The sequence below is a fragment of the Lithobates pipiens genome, unplaced genomic scaffold, assembly GCF_037356315.1.
Source record: "Lithobates pipiens isolate NorthernLeopardFrog02 unplaced genomic scaffold, aLitPip1_a1.2 Scaffold_18, whole genome shotgun sequence".
Lineage (NCBI taxonomy): Eukaryota > Metazoa > Chordata > Amphibia > Anura > Ranidae > Lithobates > Lithobates pipiens.
The window spans coordinates 597,943,679-597,949,678 of NW_027507758.1; the positions used below are offsets into that span (position 1 = coordinate 597,943,679).

The window sequence follows — 6,000 nt, forward strand, 5'->3', positions numbered from 1 at the left end:
AACAGCATCCCTTTAGGCGAGTGCTTCTCACTGCTGGCCACAGGATAATGCAGACTTTAGCTGCACAATCTGCTGATCAGTTGCTTGATTTGTAATGCCCTGCCTTGAGTGTTGTATGATAGAATACATCTACAGCATCCCTTTAGATGTGCATGCTCCTCACTGCTGTCACAGAATGCTGCAGACTCATATGCTCCCTGGGTGCTGCAGACTTTATACAATCTGCTGATCAGTTGCTTGATTTGTAAGTTGTCGTAAATTTGTCACAAGTTGAGTTAAGGCTGCCCATTCACTTCTAAACATCATATTCACTCCAGGACGCATTCCAGCTTGGCTCTCTATGGTGCTTTAAACGAATGCACGTTAACAAGTGTTGTATCAAGCTTTGTGATAGGACAGCCCTTTCACTTGAATGAGCTGCTCAATGAAGCATGTGCAGCATCCTGCTACTCTACGTTACGTTAAACGTGCACACAGTAACATGTGTTGTGTCCCGCGTTGTGTCAGGGCAATCTGTTCACTTGAATGGACTGTCCAATGCATCATGATGGACCAAAAATCCAATTCACAGCCTGGTATGCTGCAGTGCATTAAATGCACGTGCGGTAACGTGTTTTGTTGCACATTGCACTGGGGCAGGCTTTACACTTGAAGAGAATGCCCAATGCACCCCAATAAATCAAAAACCCCATTCCCATCAGGATCCGTTCCCAGCAGCCTGGTACTCTGTGGTATGTTAAATGTTAATATGTACTGTGTGGTGCATTGTGTTAGGGCAGCCCATTCATTTGAAGGAGCTGCCCAGCGTACCACAACCGAGCAAAAATCCCATTTCCACCAGAACCCACTGCCACCAGAACCCATTCCTTCCAGGACCCATTCTCTCTTGGACCCATTCCCACCAGAACCCATTCCCACTAGAACCCATTCTCACCAGGACCTTTTCACACCTGGACCCATTCCCACCAGGACCTATTACCACAACAACCTATTCCCACCAGAAGCCATTCCCTCCAGGATCCATTCCCACCCAGACCTCTTCCCACCTGCACCCATTCCCACCAGGACCCATTCCCACTAGAACCTATTCCCACCAGAAGCCATTCCCACCAAGACCCATTCCCACTAGAACCTATTTCCGCCAGAAACCATTCCCTCCAGGACCCATTCCCCTCTGGACCCATTCCCAACCGAACCCAATCCCACCAGAACCTATTCCCACCAGAAGCCATTCCTTCCAAGACCCATTCTCACCAACACCTATTCCCACCAGAACCTATTCCCACTAGGACCCATTCCCACCAGAGCCCATTCCCACCAGGACTCATTCCCCCCTGGACCCATTCCCCCCTGGACCCATTCCCCCACTGGACCCATTCCCACCAGAACCCCTTCCCACCAGGACCCATTCCCACTAGAACCTATTCCCACCAGAAGCCATTGCCTCCAGGACCCATTCTCACCAGCACCTATTCCAACCAGGACCCATTCCCACTGGGACCCGTTCCCACCAGAACCCATTCCCTCCAAGATCCATTCCCACCAGGACTCATTCCCCCCTGGACCCATTCCCACCAGGACCCATTCCCCCCTGGACCCATTCCCACCAGAACCCATTCCCACCAGAACCCATTCCCTCTAGAACCTATTCCCACCAGAAGCCATTCCCACCAGGACCCATTCTCACCAGTAGCTATTCCAACCAGAACCCATTCCCACTAGGACCTGTTGCCATCAGAACCCGTTCTCTCCGGGATCCATTCCCACCAGGACCCACTCCTACAAGAACCTATTCCCACCAGGACCCATTCCCAACCAATTTATTCCCACCAGGTCCCATTCCCACCAGAACCTATTCCCTCCAGGACCCATTCTCACTAGGACCCGTTCCCCCCAGAACACATTTCCTCTGGGATCCGTTCGCACCAGGACCCATTCCCACCTGGACCCATTCGCATCAGAACCTATTCCCACCAGGACCCATTCCCACTAGAACCTATTCCTACCAGAAGCCATTCCCTCCAGGATCCATTCTCACCAGCACCTATTCCCACTGGGACCCATTCCCACAGGACCCATTCCCACCAGAACCCATTCCCACCAGAACCCGTTCCCACCAAGACCCGTTCCCACCAGGACCCATTCCCAACTGAACTTATTCCCTCTAGGACCCATTTCCACCAGAACCCATTCCCTCCAGGACCCATTCTCACCAGGACCCATTCCCACCAGGACCTATTCCCACCAGGACACATTCCTATAAGGACCCATTTCCATTAGAACCCATTCCACCAGGACCCATTCCCACCAGGACCAGAACTCATTCTCTCCAGCACCCATTCCCCTTTGGACCCATTCCCACCAGAACCCAATCCCACCAGAACCCATTGACACCATAAGCCATTCCCTCCAAGACCCATTCTCACCAACACCTATTCCCACCAGAACCTATTCCCACTACGACCCATTCCCACCAGAACCCATTTCCTCCGAGATCCATTCCCACCAGGACCCATTCCCCCCTGGACCCATTCCCAACAGAACCCATTGCCACCAGGACCCATTCCCTCTAGAACCTATTCCCAGCAGAAGCCATTCCCTCAAGGACCTATTCTCACCAGCAGCTATTCAAACCAGAACCCATTCCCACTAGGATCCGTTCCCACTAGAACCCGTTCTCTCCGGGATCCATTCCCACCAGGACCCACTCCTACAAGAACCCATTCCCACCAGGACCCATTCCCAACCAAATTTATTCCCACCAGGTCCCATTCCCACCAGAACCTATTCCCTCCAGGACCCATTCTCACCAGCACCTATTCCAACCAGGACCCATTCCCACTAGGACCCGTTCTCCCCAGAACACATTCCCTCTGGGATCCGTTCCCATCAGGACCCATTCCCATTAGAACCCATTCCCACCAGGACCCATTCCCACTAGAACCTATTCCCACCAGAAACCATTCCCTCCATGATCCATTCTCACCAGCACCTATTCCCACCGGGACCCATTCCCACAGTACCCATTCCCACCAGAACCCGTTCCCACCAGAACCCGTTCCCACCAGGACCCGTTCCCACCAGGACCCGTTCCCACCAGGACCCATTTCCAACTGAACTTATTCCCTCCAGGACCCATTTCCACCAGAACCCATTCCCTCCAGGACCCATTCTCACCAGGACCCATTCCCACCAGGACCTATTCCCACCAGGACACATTCCTATCAGGACCCATTTACATTAGAACCCATTCCACCAGGACCCATTCCCACAAGGACCAGAACTCATTCTCTCCAGCACCCATTCTCACCAAGACCCATTCCCGCCAGGACCTATTTGCCCCCAGAACCCATTCCCATCAGAACCCATGCCCACAAGAACCTATTCCCACCAGGACCCATTCCCACCACAATCCATTTCTACCAGGACCTATTCCCACCAGAACCTATGCCCACCAAACCCCTTCCCACTAGAATTCTTTCCCTCCAGGACCCATTCCCACCTGGACCCATTCCCACCAGGACCCATTCCCACTAGAACCTATTCCCACCAGAAACCATTCCCTCCATGATCCATTCTCACCAGCACCTATTCCCACCGGGACCCATTCCCACAGTACCCATTCCCACCAGGACCCGTTCCCACCAGGACCCGTTCCCACCAGGACCCGTTCCCACCAGGACCCATTTCCAACTGAACTTATTCCCTCCAGGACCCATTTCCACCAGAACCCATTCCCTCCAGGACCCATTCTCACCAGGACCCATTCCCACCAGGACCTATTCCCACCAGGACACATTCCTATCAGGACCCATTTACATTAGAACCCATTCCACCAGGACCCATTTCCCACAAGGACCAGAACTCATTCTCTCCAGCACCCATTCTCACCAGGACCCATTCCCGCCAGGACCTATTTGCCCCCAGAACCCATTCCCATCAGAACCCATGCCCACAAGAACCTATTCCCACCAGGACCCATTCCCACCACAATCCATTTCTACCAGGACCTATTCCCACCAGAACCTATGCCCACCAAACCCCTTCCCACTAGAATTCTTTCCCTCCAGGACCCATTCCCACCTGGACCCATTCCCACCAGTACCTATTCTCATCAGGACCTATTCCCACCAGAACCCATTCCCATCAGAATCCATTTCCACAAGAACCCATTCCCATCAGGACCTATTCCCACCAGCACCTATGCCCACCAAACCCCTTCCCTCCAGGACCCACTTCCACCAGGACCTGTTCCCTCCAGGACCTATTCCCACCAGGATCCATTCCTACCAGAACCAATTCCCACCAGAAACCACGCTTACCAGAACCCTTTGCCTTCAAGACCCATTCCCCCCAGGATCCATTTCCTTCAGGACCCATTCCCACCAAGACCCATTCCCTCCAGGGCCTATTCTCATGTCATAAAAGATAACGAATGTAAGTACCCCTGGCTATATTATATGGTTTGTAACTGTCACTTGTCCTGACCAGCTTGGCCTGCATGTGAAAAAATAAATAACTTGTTAGTTGCTTGGCTTGCATACTGACCCTCCCAGTTAATAAAAGGTTTCAAAAAAGCTGACAGTCATAAGCAACACCATCTGTGTTATATGGTTTGTCTCAACCCCTGCAACTGTCACTTTTTCTGGACAGCTTGGCCTGCATGTGCAAAAATATTCAATCAAATATTACATTGTTAGTGGCTTGGCTTGCATGCTGACCCTTCCAGTTAATAAAAGGTTTCATAAAAGCTAACAGTTGTAAGCATCCCCAGCAATATTTTATGGTTTACCCCAACCCTGTAACTGTCACTTTTTCTAGACAGTTTGACCAGCTTGTGAAAAAAAATGTAATATTATATTGTAAGCTCTTATGAGCAGGGCCCTCTTAACCCGCTTGTATTTTATTGTAGTGTAACTATGCTGTCTCTCTTTATATTGTAAAACAATGTGAAAACTGTTGGTGCCATATAAATCCTGTGTAATAATAAAAAATAATAAATAAAAACAATATATAAAAGAAAATAATTCTATCATTAACCAAACAGGAGAATACATTATTATTGCAATTAAGTAAAAAATAGTAAAAGTAGAAAAAATATATATTCAAACAAGGCCACTCACCTGTCCTACCAGGTGCTCTCCCAGAAGATCCGGCGCTCCTCACGCTGACGGTTCAATTCCACCAAGTGCAGATCACAAGTGTTCCTGCAACATGGGGAAGGACTTCTCCCAAACTTTGCTCCAGAAATCCAACTTGTATGTGAGATAAGTTCAGCCAAGCTTCCCCTGTCCTGTCTGCATGCCTCTTCTCCACTCACATGTTTGAGAAGTGGAGTTTTGCAGTCACCTTGTTTTGGGAGGAAGAAAAAAAAAAAAGAAAAGATGGTTTTATTTCTTATTTGACAAACCACACAATGCAACCTCCCACTTTTTTTTTGGAAGGAAAAAAATAGGATGTATTGATGAGCCTCAAAAATGTTTAGTCCTAATTTTTTTTTTTTTTAATGCTCAGTGTTGCTGATGTAGTCATGCAGAAATGTTGGCTCATGCTGGTAGGACACTGCCCTCTTGTGGCGGTACTGCTAACTGCAGACAAGGGAAATTGAGGTTGAACTTCAAAGTGTATGTGAAGACAAAACTTTATTGTTTAGGTTTGGATTGAGTAGGGCAGCGTTTCTCCACACTTATTCAGTTGCAGCACCCTTTAAATGTATGAAGTATGCTCATCAATGGCGATCCTGAGTGTGTGACGATGCATTAATGAATTTAAAGCTCCGCCCCCCCACCAAAAAATTTAATATTTGTAGCTGCATGTCTTTTAATATTAGGGCTAAGGATGAGCTCAGACGTGTTCGCATACTCCACGTGCAGAGCCCACCAGGAAGTCGGCGCCGCGCTAATCACAGGCTGTGTGACATTGCCCGATCTCTGCAGCTGCGCATCAGGGCAATGTCTCACTGCCTGTGATTAGCGAAGCGCTGCGCCAACTTCCTGGCGG

General features: G+C 49.7%; 1 protein-coding gene across 1 annotated transcript in view; it reads right to left on the reverse strand.

The window, feature by feature from the left end:
- SCARA5 (scavenger receptor class A member 5) overlaps positions 1-5,361 on the reverse strand; it is a 437,144-nt gene extending 431,783 nt beyond the window's left edge. Inside the window, exon 1 of the mRNA XM_077489221.1 lies at positions 5,124-5,361. The gene's annotated coding sequence lies outside the window, so the exon portion shown is untranslated. The remainder of the gene's footprint in view (positions 1-5,123) is intronic.
- Positions 5,362-6,000: the final 639 nt, after the last annotated feature.